The sequence below is a fragment of the Silene latifolia genome, chromosome 7 (assembly GCF_048544455.1).
Source record: "Silene latifolia isolate original U9 population chromosome 7, ASM4854445v1, whole genome shotgun sequence".
In the NCBI taxonomy this organism is placed as follows: Eukaryota; Viridiplantae; Streptophyta; class Magnoliopsida; order Caryophyllales; family Caryophyllaceae; genus Silene; species Silene latifolia.
In genome coordinates, this window is record NC_133532.1 from 111901338 (window position 1) to 111925633 (window position 24296).

At 32.9% G+C, this 24296-nt stretch overlaps 1 long non-coding RNA gene across 1 annotated transcript; it reads right to left on the reverse strand.

Annotated features, from left to right (window-relative positions):
- Nucleotides 1-722: 722 nt before the first annotated feature.
- On the reverse strand, nucleotides 723-6465 carry LOC141591243 (uncharacterized). Its single transcript, XR_012520754.1, has 5 exons — nucleotides 3132-6465; nucleotides 2310-2370; nucleotides 1926-2042; nucleotides 1285-1422; nucleotides 723-978 (listed from the first exon to the last, which is right to left on the reverse strand). It is a non-coding gene; the product is annotated as an uncharacterized LOC141591243 (long non-coding RNA).
- Nucleotides 6466-24296: the final 17831 nt, after the last annotated feature.

Sequence of the window (24296 nt, forward strand, 5' to 3'; positions counted from 1 at the left end):
TTAAATATCACATATTATCATTATCATAGTCACATCATATTATCGTCGCCAACATCATTATCTCATCTCATTATATACTATAATCATATACTATATATATATTATATACTATACTATACTATATACTATATACTGTACTATACTATATAAAATTAAATTAAAATAAGAGAGAGAGCAGTTAATTGGGATCAGAACGTGGGTTCCTCGCATCTGAAAAAAAAAATTGTTTTGCTTTATGAATCCCGAAATTTCAGCAGTCAAAAGGATTTAGTTAAAAGTTTTAACTTTTATAGAAAGGGAATATGTGGAGAACTTAACTAAATGATCTAACGTAAAAATGTAACACTACAACAAATCCCTTGCTTTCTTGACGCTTTTTTAGGCTTTTCTCGACGCTTAAAAGCGTCGCCATTTTATTTCTCGACGCTTTTAAAAGCGTGGTTTTTTGGGGCGTCAGGAACTTGTGACGCTTTTTTGTGTCAATTATCTCGTCGCTTTTTCTTGTCAAGAATTTTCGACGTTTTGGTGTGTCAAGAAACTTTTTAAATGCTGACGCTTTTAAGCATCACGATATTTTTCATCTCGACGCCTTTTTCCATCACCTAATTTTTTTGCCGCCATTTGTATTTCAGAAGTTTGATAGCATTTAAAACGTATTAAATTATATAAATTACCGAATGACATAAAAGGCATTAAAAAAAATAATTTGATGATTTCATATATATCCAAAACATTACTTCATAGCATAAATTGCATTGTCAAATTAAATACATTTCCAAATCCTAAAAATTATTGTCATTATTTCATCTACTCAAGCGAAATGGAAAAAAATAATGCTACAAATGTTTACAAGCAAATTAAAAATAAAAAGTCTAAAAAAAATCAAATTCTAGCTAATTAGCGCTCCCGAAAGTGTGCAGAAATTGCTCCTTTCATCCAGATGAACCGGCACGAGTATGTGATGGATTTAATATCTACCTACATGGCCAAAAGAAAAAAATACTAGGAAAGATTAGAGGATACTTGGCATATACAAATAACATCCATATGCTTGAACATAACATCGCAAATCAATCTACAAAGCTCGTCTGGTCAAATGGATATGTAAAGAATAAAGGATACTTGGCAGATACAAATAACACATGAACTTGCGAGGTACCAACCATAAATGCCCCATGCTTTACATTGTATATGCATGAAAAGTTCAAACTTATATAGACATGCTAGAATAAACATAAACAACAAACACCAAAGCACTGAATTAACAATAATAAATTAGTTAACCTTTTATCAAGTTGGTCATAGTGCTTCCCCCTGGGGGTCCATTCTTCAGTAGCTCCAATATTGTTGACCTCGCCTGCCTGTATCAGGTAATGCTTTATCACCCGATAAAATTGCATCCCTTTAAAGTTTCCCTTTTGACTGCAAAAATAACATCACAAGTGAACCTCTAATAATACTTCTGTTTTCCACCAAACAATTATATTGCCTTTCGTTTATGCGGAGAAGGGATTCTGAAAATACTGAATATACGTTTCTCATTGCACTCATCTAACTCCGCCAATTACCCTGAAAACTACGTACAGGACGATAGTCCACATCAGTTTCAATTACTGTCAAAGATAAGCGTTACAGGCCCACATTATCACATTCTCCTTGCGAATTCAACTAAGGGTTTTGGCTTCTCGCCTAACACAAGCCCATCGAGCTATATTTGAGGATAATATACACCGAACAAAAAAACGTTTCTATTTCTAATACACAAGAAAATACAGGTGCAATGATAAGAACCAGTGACCATATCAATTGAATGGAATAATAAAATGGTTGACATAAAGTCCAGAATGATCAACAACATGAAATCTATTTTTCTAAGAGGTACAACATCATCGGGGTAAATGATGAATATTGAGTAACAAAAATACCTGAGCGAGAAATTCCTGCTTAACAGCACTTCCAGCTGCAGCTTCTTGTTCTGCTACCCTTTCCATCTTGTAATTTCCTCTTCAGCATCAGCGATACCCTATCATTAGCCCTTGAATCTAAAGTAAAAATGAATGATTATATTAAAGATAATGGCTTGATCAACTAATAAATACTGGTGTTGGAGCAGCAACTACAACCACTATTAGCTCTTTGGTCAAAAGCAAGAATCCATGTTAATTAAATTTAATATTATTAAATTGATTGATTGAGAAATTAAAGGTGCTTGAGTTTTGATCAGCTTATAGCAGCCAATCTTGAATCCTCGGAAATGTAAATCGGAAAACTAACAAGCAAGTGAGGCTGTGAAAGAGCATTAAAGTTACCTTTTCATTCGATTGTCGTTCCTTCAGTTCAAGTTCCTCTTCATTTTGCTGCTATCTATTCCTACAGGACAAAAAAATACTAATGATGAATAATGTAAAGAATAGAGATAATTAGATGATTATATATAGTACCTTAAAAATGAGCATTTGAATGATAGATTTTGTGTTTGAAGATTACAGAGAAGAAGTGTGAGAGGGGAGATTATTTATAAGAGACAAGGGGACTAAGTAAGGGTGTAATAAAAAATAAGAAGGGTAAAAGTATCTTGTAATAAAGGAAATAGAAGAAAAAGCATATCAACTAAAAATTTAAATTATCTCAATACAGTCAAATATCACCAATTGTTAAGTATCAAGATGAAATTTTGCAGGGGAGTGGAATTTCTGCAGAAGCCTTTACACTTCAGTAGACAAAAATGAAGAAATACAAAAAAAAAAAAAAAAAGAATAACAAATAAGAATATAATGTTGAAATGAGAAATAAAATGGGAGGTTAGGTAGTCAAAATTTAAAAGGGTGGATCTAATCTTAGATTTCAGCCTACACTTACAAGTCTCATCAGAGAAATTGGCTATGGAAATAAGAGATAAGACATAAGGCAAGAAGCTAAAAATATAAGGAACTCAGAATCCAACAACATAATACGTACATAGTAGTGGTATTAAAACTTCACTGAAGATCCATCATATTTTGCAGCAAGTCCAACTAATTAAAAGCATAAAGTTTGGGCAGAAATAGAACAAGAATATAAGCTAAATATGGCCACACCCTAACAAGCAATCTTACTTAAGGATAAATATGAATAGTTTATTACAAGATGACCTTAGAGAGCCCAGGAATTATTGAAATGTCACCTCCAATAGCTTCAACTTTGAAATCCAAGTTTTTCTGAATCTAAGAAAAATAGTCAGTTTGCTAGAGTTTGATTAAAACGATCTTGAATTAAGCTAAGTCTAAAGATGTATTCTTCATATACTCCATACTATTCATAGTATACCATATTTTGGTGTATATGATCTGACTTATTTCCAAGACAATGGATTAGAAGTTCAATTCACAAAAATTATGAGACGAAAAATTGATATCATTAGCAAGCATATTCTTTGCTGGTGATAAAACTGTATGGGGAAATCCAGCAGAAGTAGGCAAGGGTTTCAATGTTTTTTCGGATAATAATGGAAATACATTGAAACTGTCGGGTAATGCATGCACAATCATAGTCTCACAGTAGTACATCTGAGTAATATAATGTGTTCTTAGATTTTGTTTTCATAGGGTAGTCAAAAACCACATCAAGAAGAAATGGGAACAACACCCACCAACACTAAAAATTAACCTGCTGATGCTATTCCCTTACCAAACAAGTAATGAATTACCCCTTCCCCCAGTGCAGGCAGGTTATGTATACTCGATCACTTACTCATAGATCCCCCTCTCACAATCACCAATACTCACAATTAATAATGCCAAGCTTGAACACCATCTACCCAATAGCAAAAGTAGAAGTTTCTGCAATCTAAAATCCCAATCCATTTACTATAACAATAAAAGTTTATCATTTTATGCCTAATATTCAAGAAGTATCAATAAGATAGAAGACAGGAAAAAGTGATTATTTCGAACTTGCCATTCGACACCAAAAATCCACAGCAAGAAAGGAAGGAGAAGAAATCTATGATCGACTGGAGTAGACTAAATGCATCCAACTTTGAGCTGTCAACCAGTATATAATATTCAAATCAAAAATTGATAAATTATAAAACGATAAATCTCATTGGTGAATTAAGGGCACATATTACAGATTATAAATCGACATCTGCAACTTCAAATTGATACTCCGAATAAAAAAAAAATATAAACCCTAGAAATATAGAAACAGAAAGGTGGGGCGATTTTACTTACGATTTCACCATACCAGGAGTAAGAACCAAAAATTAGGTTTTGGTTGATAATTATTTATTACAGATGACGATGAAACAACGAAAACAATAAATCAAAGATTGAAGAAATTTACCTATTTAGTTGATAATAACGATGGTGACCAACGATGATGACCAAAAATTAGGAATTAGGTTTTGATACATTAATTAATTACTTCTATTAGATTAGAAGGGACATCATGTATGGTATAGGCGGTTTGTGTTTTTGAGGAAGCGCGAGGCCAAATTTTTGAGTTTTTTAATTAGCGTTTACAAATTACAATGTGTGCTTATGGTTATTCGAGCGGGAGTTCAAAGTAGTGGGTTTTTTTATTAGAAAATCATTATAATACCATTAAATGGGGTCGACGCTTTAAAAAGCGTCGAGCATAAAGCGTCAGGAATGTAAGGGAATTGTAGTAGTGTAACATCTCTATAAAAAGAATTGGTTGAGCTAGAGGATACATTTGTGTGGAGTGTATATACACGTTTGATTATTAAGTGTTGATTATAAATTTGTAATTTTCAGTACTTGATGATTAACTAAGTAATCTTATAAATTAGTTACATATACCTTGGATCCTTATTTGTAAATTGAAACGAGTTAGATTTGCTTTTAAGGGGGTGGAAAAAAATTATGGGAGTCAGACGAATGATGTTATAGCTAAAATCGGAAAATCATTCGAAAATTTCTTATTGTGTGTCCTTAGGGCACACATTAGGAAAACCGGTATTAATTACTAAAGAGCGAGCACCCTATTAGTCCTCCCTAACTGTACCGCTTCGTGACTAAAACTTTTCTCAAAAAACAATTTTGTAACACGGGGCGTCATTTAACATTTTAGAACAGGGCCCCGTAAATCCATTAGATGGCCCTGCTTGTGCCTAACAGGTATGTGTATATATATGTAGACCGACATTTTGGAGGGTGTTTAAAAAGAAGTCGACCGAAGGGTTCAGGCGATACCATATTCGGTATCATTGTTTAGTTGCACGCTCCTACTCTACGTCTCTACTACTCTATGTTAAAGACAGAAGATGCCAAGCCAATAATCACAATCAACTCGGTTGGGTTCATTGTTTAAGCATTTTATTTGATGGTGTTTCTCATTTACGCACCAGCAAATGCCAGGATACGTACATTTTTTTACTAAACCTTTATTAATTAGCTGTATTATACATGTATTTAAAATTAGTACTTACGAAATGATAATTATTGAAATTGTTGGGCGTCCTGGGTCTTAGGTCTAGCGACTCTCTGCTCAGGCCGGGCGTCCCACGCTCAGCTTATCTCTTTGAACTTGGATTGTAAAACGAACGTTATTTCCTCATCCGGACTCCTATTGGAGTGATTCAAAAGCCTAGACCACTTGATTTTTCGACACCATTTCATCTAGCATATTTTTAGATCTAAACGAGCAACACTTGGTTTGGTTCCAAGTAATTTCCTATAGTAATGGCTCTCTTCCAATCCGTGGGGATCCTTCATGGGTCGTGGGGATCCTTCGTGGGTTGTGGGGATCCTTAGTCATTGCCCAATTACTTATTTTATTGACTTAGGCCTTTAGTATTGGTCTCCTCTTTGGTGCTTGGTCGTTATATGCTATCAATTTAGCTTCGCTTCACTCCATCTAGTCAAGTTAGTGCTCTTCTTCTACAAAGGACACCAAACCTCATAGAATATGCATAGAAGGAGGCTAAAGACAAGAAACAACCTTAATATATACTAAAAAGCACGTAACTAGACTAGTTAGAAGATTAAATGTGCGTAAATACGAGTCACATCACATGTATATTATCATCAAAGCATGCATCATAAAGGCAGTTTCTTAAGTAAAAGACACAACTAGTCAAGAAAAGAAACAATCACTCATGCATTGATTATTATAGAGAAGCATATACACAATAATAATTTATGCCATCACCCCGTCATCAAACATGTGAACGAAAATCATGCACATACAAAATCATTGACAACTGAGTGCAAAAAGTTGATATCAAAATTCATGCCATTTTATACTCCTCGTAACTGACATATTACTACGCACAAACTGCAGGGTGGACAATGTTAATACTAGTGATTAACATCTTTTAAACCCATTATTAAGTATCAAAAGAATTATAAGAGAAATGTGCAAACATATCTTATGGGCTGCGACGTTTCAGATTCGAGAAAGTAAGATATCCTTATCGTCATGAACTCGATACCGAACTTCTCGCATACCAATATGATCATCATTATCTTCATCCCCAAATGCCAAATTTTAATTCACGAACTTGCAACTCTCATGTATATATGCACGCAATGTTTCAGCCACTAAATTACCAATTATCATGACCCCAATCATCCCATTGCACATGATTTCAATAAAATAGTGGACAAGACCACAACGTTTACGCATATCATCAAGTTAGATACGTAATTGGAAACAATCATGACCGCAATGTCAGTTTCTCTTGATACCAGTATACTAGTATGATCATAATTTAGTGGGAGACATAACATTAAAAATAGAAATTAAATAACTTCCTCCCACCATCATATGAGAGGTCTCTCAATAACGCTATTGAGAGACCGTCTCTCTAAAATTTTGGTGATTAACAAATTGTTATTTTTTTGTCAAATTTTCACTTTAAAAGTTTAAGAGAAATATGTTAAATATTTAAGTCATAACATGAACCCCAAGATCTTAAATTACGTGACAAATGTAATTTTATTGTTAATCATATTAGAACAAATCTTTGAACAACATGATGAGAGATTTTGTTGAATAATATATAAACCTTATTGGAGAAATGAGGTTTGACATATATGAGTAATGATTAGGGGGTAAATTTTAATTGAGTGATAATTAATGGGAAAGTTAATTACTTGAGTAATGAGTTTTTTGAAGATAGGTTTTGTATATAGGAGTAATGATTACTGAGTAGATGTTTTACTCCCTTAATCAATACCCATGGGGGAGGGTGGATAATGTATTACCCCTTAATGAGGGTAATAGATTTGGGAGATGAAAAATTATTCTTACCAAACATGTAAAACGTACCTTACATATCACTCCCCTATTCATTCCCCTCCTTTTACCCTCAATCCAAGCAAGCCCTAGGGCAAAATTTATGTGTTTTTGGAAAGATTTTTGTGGATGATATTTGTGATGGGTAAACATCACTATTTATAGGTTTAGAGATGGCCTAATTTCATAACATACAATATACTACTAACCTTCCATCAAGATTAATTAAAAGTGAACTTACCCTTTAAATTCTAACCCTTTCATTTTAATAGTAAATCAATTTGAAAACATTTTTATTAAGGTGTAATATGATTACTTTTCATTATAACATGAGAATGTTTTGTTCAAATAATAACATTCTCTTATATTAAAACATATTGATAAAATAAATAACCATCTTACAAATGATCATAATATGAGTAAAGGTTAAAACATCTTACTGTATTTCATAAGTAACTTAATTAGATATTTCTTGCAAATGGAAGAATCATCATGATAATGGAAAACGAAATGAACTAGGAATAAAAGTATACATTAAACTTGATAAAATGGAAAACAACAAAATAAATGTGAAAGAAGTAAATTAGGAATAAGACTATAAGAGGATACGGAGTATAAAATTAGGAGAACGAAAAATAAATAAATAAATAAATAAAAAGTCGAATTGCAAGCTCAAGATTGTCAAGTACTCACCTCTATTCACAATAAACTTCCCCTTTTATTTTGACACAAAAATTAAGGAAACACGCGATCCCACCATATAAATAAATTTGGACCACACAAATACACTACTCCACCATACAATTAAATTTGGACCACACAAACACTTACCAAAAAAGGAAATAGGGAAGTTATTGTGAAGGAAATAAGTAAGTTTATATTGATTATGAAGGATTATAAGTTAGGATAGATAAACTTAAGAAAATAGTTGGTTACTAGTTTTTGAACCCGTGCACTGCACGGGTGGTAACTAAAATTATTATTAAAAGTAAATATTTATGTATTTTTTATTTAGTAAATAACTAAATATTAGAAAAATTTATTTTGCCTACCAATACATTTTTGATAACTTTATTTTGGTTAGTCATGTTCTTTCTCAAATGCACTCTTACTGGGCTAGGATTTTCTTATTGCCCAAAGGAGTGATTGCTAGAGTTGAGGCAATATGTAGGAACTACTTGTGGTCTCATTCTGAGAATTTTGCAAAAGTTCCTCTTATTGCTTGGGATCAATGTTGCTTACCTCAAAAATATGGTGGTCTGGGTATCCTTAATGCTGGACTCTGGAACCTTGCAATGCTTGGTAAGTATGTCTGGTGGGTGGCTCAGAAGAAAGACTCATTGTGGGTTAAAAGGGTGAATCACATTTATATTAAGCAGCAAGATTTGTGGGATTATCAAGCTCCATGTTACTCCAGCTGGTCTTGGCGTCAACTGTGCAAGGTTAAGGGTAAGATGCTACCTGGTTTTGTTTCTTTGGTCTCCGCCTGTTTACACAAAGTAGGGATGGTTATCGTGGCTGTTGGGTCAGCACCTGAAGGTTCAGTGGTACTCTTATGTATGGAATAGGGTGACTCTCCCTAAAGTAACCTTTGTTAACTGGTTGTTCATCAATCAGCGGTTGTTAACAAAAGATAGAATGGGCAGGTTTGGTATATTGACTGATGGTTTGTGCTTTCTTTGTGGGACTGCTGATGAGTCTAAAGCTCACCTGTTTTTTGAGTGTGGGTTTAGTAGGAGATGTCTCAGTCTGGTTCAGATGTGGCTCCCTGCTCCTTGGCAACCTAATGTGATAGAGTGGATTATTCAGTGGAGATGTAGGTCTTTGTTGAAGAAACAAGTGCTAATGGTTGTAATTGCTGGACTGGTGTATCTGATCTGGGAAAGTATAAATGTCAGTCGTGTTGAGCATAAAGTGTCTAGACCTGATTGTATTCTTAAGAAACTTCAGAGCCTTACAGCTTTAAGGGCGAGGGGCTTTGAACAACTTATGGGTAGTCATAGAGAGCATGATTGGTTTAAGAGTCATATTCTAGTTCATTAAGTGTACTAGTCTGGTTATGCATGGTTGATGTATGGTGAAAGATAATGTAACTTGCTTAATTATTAATACAATTTTCACATTTCACCTAAAAAAAAAAAAATTATTCGAAATACTCTACTTTTTTTTTCTCGACTTTTTAATTTATGAGAGGTGAAATCTGAAATGGATATAAAATTATTGCATATTTTATAAATCTATTTATTTACGCAATATACATTTATTTTTACTCATTTTTGTACGTTTTTTTTAATTATATTTTCTCCACCCACCATCGCCTGGACTCCTAGAAACAGCGTTCGATATCATTGACCGATTACCTCGACAACGCAGTGGTGACCGCACACAAAACCTCAGCCCCCCCCCCCCCACCCAAAAAAAAAACCAACCCCAACCCACACACACTGTATTAAGTACACAATATATATCAGTTCTACATATTAGCTCTACATGGAATTAGTGTAATGCGAGTATGAAATATATGATATTTTCCTATCCTGTTAGCATATCAATGTTTTAGTTCTAATACGCATGTGAGCAAGGATCGTCTATAAAATGATTTTCTTTTAAAAAGTTTTTTTTCTATTAACAACTCTATTATTTCTGCAGCTCTTTTCCTAATATTATTCACGCATTCTTAAGGTTTCCGTAAAAATAAAAATGATAAAAGGTCATCATCCCACACACGAAATCCAACAATCCATTTAGTTAATGATCATTTTATGTGCGTCTCTTAGTCTGTTTTTTTTTTTTCTTGTGAAAACCCTACAACAGTGTAATAAGTGATGAGATTAAGAATGTTTAAGCGAGAAGCTGTGTGTAAATATCAATGAAGCAACACATTCAATTTGAAGCTGTGGGGATAGGATGTTAGGCTACTTTATGAAATTGAAGGGGTCAGCTCCGTTAATTTTAGCTGAGGTGAAGGAGCTTAAAGATAAGGGGAACGGTCTTTTTAGGCAAAATGATTTTGATAGTGCCGCAGAGTGTTACGATGAAGCTTGTAAATTACTTAGCCTGAGCTTGGGAGATATTGGAGGTGAAGATATTCAATCGTTATCTGACCTTACAGTTTCTCTTATGTCTAATATGGCTGCATGTGCCCTGAAACTTGAGGAATACAGAGCTGCCTCGGATTAATGCTCCATGATTTTGAACACATTCCCTCATAATGTTAAGGCACTTTTTCGTAGGGCGGTTGTTTATATGAAGTTGAAAAGGTTTTCGAAAGCTGAATTAGATCTGGTTCAGGCCTTAATGGTGGAACCAAGTAATGAGGATGTGTTAAGGGAATTAGAGGTGGTAAAAGGTCACCTTCTCATAAAGGAAAATGGAAAAAGAGTGTTGGAGGTTGCTAATGAAGATTGCGTGGAGAAGAACAACAAGAAGTCTATTCATGTTTCGGCGTCTGATGTGGGTATAAATGATAGTGGTGAAAACGTGGTTACGGAGGTGATGGAAGAAAAAAGTGATGTGAGTATAAGGGATACTGAGAGTGTGAATATGGAAGAGACGGAGGTTTAAAGTATTTGTGCTAATAAGTCAGTTCTTCAGTTCTCCAAAAAGGGAGGTGGTAGTTCTACTTTAAGGATCCCAGCAAATTCTTATCAAAAGTTGTTGGAAGGGAAAACGGTGAGTTTTTACCGTAAACGTGATTTGTCAACTTTAACAATTCGAATCCTTAGGGGTGAGACTACTAAGGAGATAGACTCTATAAAGGAACAATGTTACCAAAAGAAGAAGAGGAAGAAGAAAAAGATGAGAGGTTCTAAAAAGGGAAATTCTAAGATGATGGGGGGAATGAAGGAAGACATTACCCCCTCCGATGTTATCAATGTAGAACCTGATATTCCTAGCGTAAGTTTGAGTTCGTCCACTACTGGGACTGTGATGTCTTGCGCATCTTCAGTTTGTGACAATTCCCTCCTCTTGGTACTCATGTCCCCCAAGCTCAGGATGATTCTAATGACCATCAGCCTTTCGTCTTTGCAGCTCGCCCTAAGAAGGGTAAGATTCTCTCAGTTGAGAAGCCATCAGGTGCCCCTTTTACTCCTCTGTTTTGCAGGTACCCCTCTACTCATCATGTGCACGAGAGACGGAGAATCACCACGTCCAAAAGGAATCAAAGCAAAGGGGAGGAACCTCCAAGACGCAATTTATCTACTTTCTCAAAAAGTAGATCTCTCTCCCATAAATTTCTACTTCCTCGTGGCGTAAGTGTGTCTTGGTACTCTTCTGAGGCTCAGTTGTTAAAGAAGAGAAAAGAATTTTTCGCTCAATTGGCCAGCTCTGATCGTCCCGCTAAGAAGCCTTTATTGGTTGTCAACCCCGTCAGTAATTTATTTGCTTTTCCTAATAATGTAGTAATAAATCCGACTCCGAGAGTCGGGTAGGTACTTTGTAAGAACATTTTCTTTACTGCTGCCAAAAAAAAAATTTACTTGAAATCATGCAATTGTTCATTCTACATAATACTTCCTCCTTCTTGACCATTTTGTAACTTATTTATTTGTTATAAGGGTATTTTTCACAAAGTTGAACAAATGATTGGAATGGAGTCAATACATTTAGACACATGGTTCCAAATTTTATTTATACATAACTTAATAAATTCAATTATCAATTATCAATATGAGGTGTCGATGAAACATCAAAACTATCATATCAACCCATCACTACTACAAAAAAAATGAAAAGACAACGGTTAAAAACCATGGTAAATCTTACCATCGTCAAATCTGTGACAACGTTTTTGTATAAAATGAAAAAACGTTGTCGTAAGTTATGACAACGGTTTCTTCATAAAAACAATGTCATACATGTAGAATCGTGGGAAAGAAAGAATACTTTAATTAGAGCTTGAGAACAGGTCTATAAAAAACCATTGTTCAAGATATTTTAAAACGGTTGTTTTAATATAAGCAAGAGTTTTGCACCAAAATTTTTTACTACAGTTTATATTAATCGTTGTCATTACGTTATATCACAATGATATTACTGTTATGAAATGATTTATGTGGATGTCCATTGGGCTTTATGGTCCATTATAATGCTTATGTAATTAGGTTTCCCTCATGATATGTACTATATATATGGCTCTATTGAGATGAATAAAATGACTGCAATCGAATGTTCTCCTCCTGTTATCTCTCTACATTTTCTCTTTTATCTTATTCTATAACATGTTATCAGCACGAGACTCTACCTAACAGAGTAAAACCAAGAGAGGTATCTGCCAAATTTCAAATACTAATTCATCTGGGAGACAATTCAATTATTAATCAACTCGTTTGCTCAAACATTCATCTCTGTGGTATTAGTATCAGGTATGGAACATTGAAATTCTGGCCTAACCCATTTTATTTGTGCATTGGCACATTGCAAAGTCACAATATGTGATTCGTAATCATGGAGTTGATCTAGAGTAAATGAGATTCATACGGCAGCTTATGTTTTTATCAAATTGATGTCATCGTTGATTTGTTTTCAATTTTTTTATATTTTTTTTTTGAGACGGTCTCCCTATATGGCTATATATTTACTAGATCTCTATTGTTGCTTGATTCGTCTAGTTTCATGAATGGTTATTATGCGTATAATCTATTTTTACCTTATGTCCATGAGGAGATAATTATATTTTTCTTTCTTCATCCTTGTATCTCTATAGTCAAGGAAATATATATGATAATCCTCTCATTTGGATTAAGAAATAAATTAGTATATAACAAGTTAAGTTTCTATGAAAGTAGTCTTATTACTTACCTCTTTATCAGTATAATTGAAAATCTGACATATTTATATAAGCATTCTCTCGGCTACCAAATGTAAGCCTTCTTGTCTACTCTAAAAATTTAACACGTCCCCTGCCGCACTATCATTTTGATTGTCGGTAATTTTCATATTGGCATGTCATTAATTGGAATCTTGATTGCATCATTGCATATCCCCTAATTAGTTGGGCTATCCATTTAAAGTTTGCGTACGTTTCCCTATTCAGTACATGCTATCGATTTAAAGTTAGACAATCACATCAAATATCGTTATACTGTGAGACGATCTTCAATTTAGTCTCCTACTAGTATCATCATAATTTAAAATGATCTCATACTCCGTATTTATTTAATTGAGACGTTTTCCTATCATTTTAATGTGAGACGGACTCCTATATATCTATTTAATTGAGACGATCTCATATCTATTTAATTGAGACGTTCTCCTATCTATTTAACGTGAGATGATCTCCAATCTATTTAATGTTAGATAGTCGTCTGTCATCATAATTCATGAATCATGACGATATTCTATCAATTTAATTTGAGATACAATCTCATGTCTTTATAATGCGTGACCGACTTCTATTTACTTAATGTGAGACGTTCTCGATCCAATCTATTTAATACGAGACAGTCTCCTATCTATTTAATTGGGACATGATCCTATTTACTAATGTGAGACGGTCTCATGTCATCATAATTTAAGATGACCCTCTATAAATTTAGTGAAAAATGATCTCGTATCACTAGAATACAAGTCAGTCTCCTATGAATTTAATATGAGACCAGTTTCTTTATGGAGTAACCTGACGTATTTTCTTCAAAAGGAATAATATCGTCATATATCCTACAGGGATATTATTAATATATGATCAATTCTTGCCAATTTACCTAAGACACTAGATGTGTCATATATAAATTCATATATTTGGAGAGATGGCAGTAAATCATTTTGAGCACATATGATATAATAAGCTAACCATAAGTTAGCATCCAACTTTTGTTTCGCCAGTCACTAGTGCACAATTGCACATATTAAGGCATATCCAACTCCGAATATGGAGGATTATAATAAATTGCTTGCGAACTACTATCAAAAGTTGATATGAAATGATCATATATGATCAACAAGTGCTTAGAAGTATTACTAAAGAATTTTGATGTAAAATTGAGCAAGATTGACATTTGAAGATCGAAACAATGAAATTGCACATTACTCGAGGTTGAACAAAGACCTTGTAGTCAATACAAATTTATATTGTTTTTAAGTGGCTTGATCACGACCACATACAAAAATACAAGTAATTGTGCTATTACATACGATTCACAATTTGATTCTTATCATGTGAATAAATTGATCTTCTTAAATTGGGCATTTTTATTCAGTAAATTGATAGTCAATTGCATATTTGCATTATACACTACTCCCCATATATATACCTTAGAAAATAATACAATAATGCCAACTAATGAATCTCATTAGTAAATGATATGAGAAATCGCATTCTAATATAAGAGGGTTATTTAAATGATTGCAATCTATCTTGGATATAGTTTTTACCACTTTAGGGGGAGAAGTAATTGAAAAAGTTGGTAAAACAAAAGAAGTTTTATCATATTAAATTACACCTACAGTGTAATATATGAAGAATATCAATTCTAGAAATTCTAGTATATGATCATAAAAGTATATCCATATGAAACGGATACACATTTGCGCGCAATATTCAATTGCCAATTGAATTAGGACTTTATAAGTCCATTTGACCAGTCGACATATATATGGTTATTAACGAGCTCATAAACCTGAAATCCATCCAAATCATGGATATTGAAAAAAAAACTGTACAGTTTGCATTATCGAGTCATCATGCATGTACATATATAGAGACCAATTTAAGCATTTTCATATTGTTTTCATATCACATCATTGCATTACTTCATATCATATAATTTAGAACTTAGTGACGTATCATATGCATGCACATTATTGTTGATGATATGTTCAATCAAAGAAAGGTGCACTATTACAAAAGTGACAATATTAAAGTGAAGATGTGAAAATCGTTATGAATTACTATCTTCATATTATGAAATTTGAAGCAACCAACGACTCCTATTAATCGAAGGCACCTATAAAGTTGGTCAAATACGAAGATAGCTTTTCCAAGATCGAGAAACTTTGCTACATCATGAGTTGCATTGACATTAATTGAAGTGATGTAACCATCAGAGGGAGTGTGCATGCGTTGTACTCTTTTTCCTTATCCATGGTTTTGTCCCAGTGGGTTTTCCATGGAAAGGTTTTAACGAGGCAGCTGATTATGCATATTTGAAGATTATTGTACTCTTTTCCTTCACTAGTGTTTTTCCCACGGGGTTTTTCTAGGGAGGTTTTTAACAAGGCATGCTCTTCAATAATGTACATCCAAGGGGGAGTGTTATGAAATGATTATGTGGATGTCCATTGGGCTTTATGGTCCATTATAATGCTTATGTAATTAGGTTTCCCTCATGATATGTACTATATATATGGCTCTATTGAGATGAATAAAATGACTGCAATCGAATGTTCTCCTCCTGTTATCTCTCTACATTTTCTCTTTTATCTTATTCTATAACAATTACTTGTTTAAACCGTGTTAAATTTTCGTTTTCTTTGCCATAAATTTCACATTCTATTTTCAATTATCCCACATTTCCAATTTGAATCCTCTCCATTACCTCCCTCTCCATTACTTTTAATCGGCTTAGATTATTCAATGTTAATAAAACTTGATATTTACTAAATTGTGTGCTGGTAAAATGTATTTTACCCAGTGTATATCGAAAGTAGGGCTACGGATTCCCTCGTTAAAAAAAATGTATTTTAAGTTCATTAGCTGAAATCAAATCTTTCAATTTCACTTGTCAAAGGAAAAAAACCAAATTGTTTTTCACTAATTCTTCCATCTTTGACAATCTTTCATGTTGTAAAGCCTGAGCAAGTTGGATAAGCAGCCACAAAAGTTCTTCTTCACTTATTAGTTGTGATGTACAGAGTAGTCTGTACATCATATATTCAATAACCATAGTTCTGGAAGAAAACAAAATATTTTGTGAGTAGAAAGTATTAACCTACAAATTCTCCAAAAACATGTAGTTGCATTTAAAATAAAGCGGAGAACGAATAACCTTCAGAAAGGCAACAGAAGTACCTCGTAAGTTGTTAACTTGTTACCTATGGCTATTGAGTAGCCGAGTAGATAGTAGATAACTGAAGGTCCTCTTTCATCGATCTTAAGTACGTGACGCGAAAATATAAAGGAATTAAAATTAGAAAAAGAGAGTATTAATATAATCAATTGGTCTCCCTTGTGACGGGTTACCATTTGTGACAGATATTTTGTGAGATAAAATGGTAACAAAATGGGTTAGTGGAGAAAGGGGATCACATGAATAGTGTTGCAGAGAGAGAAAAAGTGGTTACATTGTGAGGTAAAATGGTATCCGTCTTCAGCTTGTGACGGATATGTCATGTCTTCAATGAGAATTTGTGTAATATAATTGTAAATTTTTTGACACAAATTAAGATTAAAGAGAAAATAACATACACAATGAAAATTAAACGGCAATTGCTCCATCAACCGACTATCATCGTGTGGCATTGGATAGAAAAGAATAATCGTAAAAAAACTTACCGAAACAATAATGTAGATAGGTAATACACACCATCACCTTCATTCTTTACACTAAAAAACATAAATTTAGAATCAGAAGTAAAAATTTATATGCTCTAAATAATACAGAGATCAATAAAATTGAATAAGAAAGATATCATACCAAAAATTGTAAGGATGAAAGGTGTGGGCTATGTTACCTTGTCCCCTCTCCCTTTTTTTGAGAGGTCACAAGCAAGACTAGTTGAACAAACAATTATCTGCATGCCAAGGAGGCGAAGGGGTCGTTTGGTTATTAATTTGCTCAAACTCATAAAGACTACAATATTTCTCGTTAATCTTTCATTTTTTAACCCCAATACTATGATGATGAATAATTACACTTAAAAAGTTACCAAAAAAATTGAGATTTGTTATGAGAACTTCGTAATCATATAAATACGGGTTGGGATGGCAATTATGGCCCAAACCGAACCGAACCCGAATCGAACCGAAGGAAAAATTCGATCCAAACCCACCCTTTAAAAACTCATCCCCGATCCACTACTTAAAAACCCATATCCATATCCACTATTGAAAACCCGAACCAAATCCAAACCCGATCCATTCATACCCGAACCCGATCCAATCGGATATTTTTGAAAATTCAGGCTTTATTAACCTTGAAATTTCAATTTTCTTATATAAAATTAATTTTGTATGTAGTCAAATCAAGTTTCGAATTGGGTTTTGGATTATATGGTGGATCGGGTATGGATTTGGAGCGGGTATGGATTTGAAAAAAGTATAATGGATCGGGTATGGATTTTAAAATTTTGGATATGGATCGGGTATGGATATGTATCTGTAATCCAATAACTAAGTGGATCGGGTTTGGATCTTGCAAAACCCGATCCAATCCGACCCATTGTCATCCCTATTAACGCGTAATAAACTAATAATGGTAGATCTAGTCAAAAGAATATCATTTCCATTTTTAATTTAGATTTTGCGGAAATTATGTTAAATTATGCAAAATTTGTGGAGATTATACCATCATATATTAGATGACATGCTTATTTTGAGCGAAATTCTGTAGAATGATATGAGCGAAATTCTGAACAATATTTTTGCTTTATTTTATAACAGTTTTATTGGTATGATATTTTTGGACTTTATTCCATCACAAAAAATACTCCGAATTTTCTTATTTGCCATTTATGCGGTATATTTGTTATGTTCAATTATACTCCGAATATTTTTATTGTTAGGTTAATTTTGTACCCAAATTCTTTCCTAAATTTCATCCCAAATCAACTTAAAATTATCAACTTCTACCGAAAATATCTCCTAAAAAAAATTATACCGAAAATATGTTAGAAAAAAGATACTGAAAATATCTCCTAAAATTTTTTTAAGTTGAATTGTTGAAATATTCTGCCGAAAATGACTCCTAAAATTGCGCACGAATAAACTTCAAAATTAGAAACTTCCTTTTAGGCAATTTTCATGTTAACTTGAGTGCAAGTTTTTTTTTTTTTTTTTTTAAATAGAAAATGACATGTGGCGTTTGAAGGAGTTGTGACATGTGACGATCAACGGGACTTGCGGTTGTTGCTTTAATATAATACTCCCTCCAATTCACAATAAACTTCCCATTTTATTTTGACACAAAATTAAGAAAACACACTACCCACCATATAAATAAATTTGAACCACATAAATACACTACCCCACCATACAATTAAATTTGGACCACACAAACACTTACCAAAAAAGAAAATAAAGAAGTTATTGTAAATAGACGGAAATGAAAATAGGGAGTTTTATTGTGAATTGGAGGGAGTATATGATTAGAATTCGAACCCACAACCTCTTGATTGTTCGGCGGAGAACATTACCACTATAGCTAAGCACACTAATGCATTTAGTAAGGTCTTGTTTTAATTTATTCCTTAATCCTTACTAACTGTCAAATACCTTTTGGGTTAGAGTAATATCATATTCTTCATTAAGTTCGCCTAGAGTAGGCAATGGGCCATGCTGGGCCGGCTCGTGTGTCGGCCCAGCGTGCCTTCCTCCAAAATTGGCCCGGCTCAGGCACAAATATTGGGCTCCTCGGACCGTGCCGTGCCAGGCCCACTGATCTAAACCTACGCCGCGGCCCGCTCAAGGCACAGTCATTTTCGTGTTCGGGCTGTGCCTGGCCCATGGGTTTTTTGTGCCTTGTCCATGGGTCGGCCCATGTGCTTTAATACTTTTTTTATTTTAAAAAAAAATGTTATATAATTGATACTCCCTCCTATTCTCTATCTTCTTCTACATTGCTTTTAGACAAATATTTAGTGGAACAATTGGTCTCCCTTGTGACGGGGAATGATAGTATGTGGAGAAAAATGAAAGTAGGAGAAAGAATGTGGGGTTACATGTAATATTAACCACAAATTGATAGCCAAATAAGAAAAGCGGAAGATCATTGTGACTTGCCGGTTAAAGAAATGTGGGAGATGTTAGTGAATAGAAGGGAGTATATTTTTAGTACTTTTTGTTTAATAAATGATGATTAATGGTTTAAATATATATTTTATTAAATATTAATGTATTTTTTGTTTAATAAATGATGATTAATGACTTAAATATATATTTTATTAAATAATAGTGTACTTTTTGTTTAATAAATGATGATCAACGAGCTATTCTTCGGGTCGGGCCGTGTCTGGTGCGTGCTGGGCTCCACCGTGCTTGGGTCGTGCCGTGCCTGGGCACGGATTTCTGAAGAAAATCGCGCCGAAGCCCGTCTCAAGCCCAGTCGTGTCGTGTCCGTGCTTCCTCGATTTTCTCACCGGGTCGGGCCGGGCCGTGCTGTCCACCAGCCCGCGGCCCTTTATGCCAACTCTAGGTTTGCCCTTGTCTATCGAGTAAGGATCCTTTCCATTTCTTTTTTGTCCATTTACTCTCACAAATACTATTAAATTATATATCAATACTATATATTAAATCCAGAAACCAAGGGACTTTAATGTAATTAAAGAAAGTTATACAAATTAATTATATACTATATAGTTTTTAATCGATAGCGTCATGTGATATGGACCCGATTAAGGGATCTCAATGCAAATATTATATAGTTTGGGTTAAAATTAAATTATATAGAAGCTTGGTAATTTTCCTAAACATGGTCAATTTCCTTAAAATAAAATAATTAACTAAGATGGTCAATTTCAAGGAGAGACTAAAAGAAAGAAGATGTCTGGTAATTTTCCTAAATATTTATAGAAGACTAAAAGATGATCAATTTTCTTAAAATAAAATAATTAATTAGTATAAACATGAACACTTATGGTATTAATTATTATCATCATAAAATTATATATTAAATAAATTTAAAATCTATGCAATTTTATTAAACTTTATAGTTTATTAGATGTATAGAGATGTTAATTATTTAACATACAAAAATATAATAAATAGGTTATAAATAATTCAAGTTATAGTCCATAATATATAATATTGCATAATTCTTTCGATTTGATTTAGGCCCTGTTCTTTAAAAACTTATTTTCACCCATTTCGATTCGATTCACTCTATTCGATTCGATTCATTCATTCGATTCGATTCGACTCCATTCGATTCACTCCATTCGATTCAGATTCACTCCATTAAGTTCAGCTCATTTCAACTTTACTCATCTTAAATTTAATAGTTATTATTAATTTTGTTATCAATAATACTATTTTTTTAATATTATTATTCTTTATTATTATTATTATTATTATTATTATTATTATTATTATTATTATTATATTTAATAATATTGTTAATAATAATGTTATTAATAATTTATTTATTATAATTACTATCATTATTATGAATATTATTATTAAAATGAATAATAATGTTATTAATGTTAATGTTGTTGGTGTTGTTGTTGTGAATAATAATGTTATTAATGTTAATATTATTATTATTATTATTATTATTATTATTGTTGTTGTTGTTGTTGTTGTTGTTATTATAATTATTATTGGTATTATTATTAAAATTAATAACATTTATTATTAATATTATTGATGGGGCACGCTCAACCGACTTGACCCACTAGCCAATACGGGGTCATACAAGTTAACACGCTTGCAAACATGGTTACGGATTCGCTTGATACCCTACGAATCACGAATCGTTAAAAGCGAATTCTATCAAATTGATTACTGAAAATACATATAACACATTTTCTATAAGCGAATCGCGAATCGGTAAGGCGTATTCATAGCGAATATGGTAACAATGCTTTCCAAGCCATCATTTGAGGTACACATAGAAACCTATAAATACCTCATTATTGACCAATCAATGGTAAAATACTTCTCACCAACAACTTCCTCTCTCTAGAAGTAAGACTACTCGAGCTACTATGAGAGGGCACAGAAACCTTAGCTTCAAGCAAGGTCTCAACTATCCACCAGTACCGTAAGGCATCAGAGAAGGACCTATTGCGAACTCTTCGAGGCCCTATTTGTTGTTGGAGCTTGTGTCCTCCACAAATTAGTGTGATAACATTTGTAAATCTCTTACAGGTTCACAAGGGTATACTTCGTATATTTAATCAGTTGATTAACGTTTACCTAATAACGGTTGGCTTGCTAGAAAGTTTGACGTTATTATCATACAGATGGCGGTGATCAACTGGTCCCTAAAGGTCACACCTATAGGATGTGTTTGAGAAAAGTGGTTATAGAAATATAATCACATTGATGCTCAATATGACTAAATAGTTAGTCAATGTGTTGATGAGATAATTATTTAATGAAAATTAAATAATATTAGTTGAGACAATTAATCACAATTCGTAAATTAAATATAATAAGTTATATTTAATTAAATGTATGTAATGTTAGCTTGGACGAATTAATCTGTTAATTCGTAATTAAATGTAATCAGTTATATTTAATATCAACAAGTTGAATGTGTCATAGTGGTAATAGTGAGGGTACACAAACCAAGAGGTCATGGGTTCGATCCTCAGTAGATGACAATTTAACACATTTTATACATTTTTGGAAAGACCAAAAATAAGGAGATTATACTCCTTATTTCGGTCAGATGGGCCGAAATTAGGAAAGATTTATTCTTCCTAATTGACTCCCATATTCCGGTCAGTATAAGAAATAAAGGGAGATGATTATTCTACCCTAATTCTTTTTCTTGACCTAGCCTCCTCTCTCATCAGAAAAACACAAAAAAACAACTAAATTTTACAGAAATTTTTAGATCGATTCTAGCACAATCAATAAGGCATATCTCATATCGTCTTTGGTTCAACTGATAGGCGAATATCAATTTTGATATTGTTCTTAGGCCATTTTTGCTAGGACCGAAGGTTATTTCTGGATCATTTACTTTGTTTATGTATTTATTTTATGACTTGTGATCGTCTTAATTAAATTCGTTATAATCCTTCATAATTAAGGGAAGTATACAGATTAATTCCCACAAGTGGTATCAGAGCAAAGGCCACGGATTTTGATTTTGATGATTTTCGTATATTTGTATGTAAACTATGGGATTTTCGAGAAGAAAAAAAATTTAGGGTTTTCGGCTGAATTTTTTTTTATGTCGAGAGAATTTTTTTTTCGGCCTGTTTTTTTTCTCTCTTTGTTTGATGATTTATTTACAATTTCGGTTTTCGTATCATTGTTTTAATCAGTTAAAATTATCATATGAAGAATTGGTATATTTTGATTTAATGCAGATTTAAGTTAAAATTCAAATATAATCGTCATGTCGATGATACAAGAACTTGTTTTTGCTATATAGTTTTAGCATATAAAATTAATCATGTTCATTAATTCATTTGCTAATTCATGTTCTAAATAGCAACTGTAAACATTTTCTTCATCGGTTTTGTTCTAGGGCTTATTGCCGCAAAGAAAAGAAAATAATAGACGGCTTATTTTTTTTAGGGTTTACCGTAAAAAAAAAAAATTATACTTTTTGTTTTTTTTGTTTTTCCTGGTAAGCCGAAAAAGAAAAAAAAGAGGAAAGTTTTTTTCTTGTTGTTTTTGCCTTTATGCCGCATAAAAAAAAATTTTGGTTGTTTTTATTATTCCAGCCGTGAACTGGGAATTTATAAAAAAAAAAAAAATTGTTTTTTTTGGTTCTGCCGAGACCAAACAAGAAAAAAAAAAGGGGGGGTTTTTATTTTGGCCGATTAGATATTGTGAAACGGTTCACAATTTAAAGATATCATATTTTTAAAGCAGTTTAAAATTTTGACGGATAGAATTCATATTACAAGTTTAATATGGATTAAGAATGAAATTAATGTGATTAATTGCGGAATTGTCACTTAATTTAATTGAAATAGGTGGTTTGGATAAATTAATCAACATAATTAAGAAATTGTGTCATGTATGTTTAATTTTTTTTTAGTTGATGCTTTTAATTTTGTTGAATGAATCGAATGAATGAATTTTATTTACGTATTTAATTTTGCAATCGGTTGTAAATTGTAATACTTAGTGTGGCCTTAGTCAAATTATGTTTTCGTAATGAAGGAAACATGATTTTTTATGTAATTATGAGATCTCGAATCTCCTTTATTTTAGTTTTGGGTTTTGATATCAGATTGTAATAAATAGGTTTATTATGTAATTTTATTTATTGTAATTTCAAAGAAGACTAAAGATGGAGATTGGAGCTCACTCCCGCTACATGGATCAAGATGGAACATCAAGACAAGCTTCTCGGGTCCAAGGATAGATTCCAAACTTGTATTTATTGTTCATTTTGATAGGATAGGCCACACTAGGACTTTTACTGTTTTTACGTTTTCATTCTTATTGCTTTTCATTCACATGTTAGTTTTATGCATCATATTCCGCCTAAAACCAAATCACCTACTACTAAAATGCATGAAAATTGACTCATATAGGTTGTATGTTAGTTTTCATGGACATACAGATGTCACACAGTCTTATTAAGCCATCACCTTAGTTTATTCATTCTCGCATGCTAGATATTAGTTCACTTAAAATGAATTAAGATAAAGTTGATGGGATCTTCCTCTAAAACGGAAATTGAGATTAGTCTTTATAAGGGCAAACAATCTATGAATCCCTTCTTCGTCGATAGGCCTAATATGACCCCTTCTACGTTGGGTAAGTAGTTGTGTTGACTTAGTTTACCTCAACATCATAGTCCGAAGAGTTTCTCGTGATTATGATGGACTAAAGATAGCATTTACAGAAATTTATCGACCAAGAATTCTAACGGTAGAATTAGCTAAAAGGTTAGCTTATCAATTTACAGAAAATTGAGTCTTGGGATCATTTATATAATTCTTGAGGGAAGTCAATTGTATAAATGTTTTGAGTCTTCGCTTTATGACATTAGTTCATTAGACTTAAAATCAAAACGATGCACATGCTTATTATTTTTATTCTTCTTTCGCAGTGTAGAACACGATTATTTTCGATAATACTGTTACAACAAATGGCTGGAAATAACGCAATCCCAATGCCTAGTGCCACACTAGATCGTTCGTCCTGGCTAAAAATGTTCATGGACCAAATGAATCGACCCACGCGATCAAGAATGATGGGT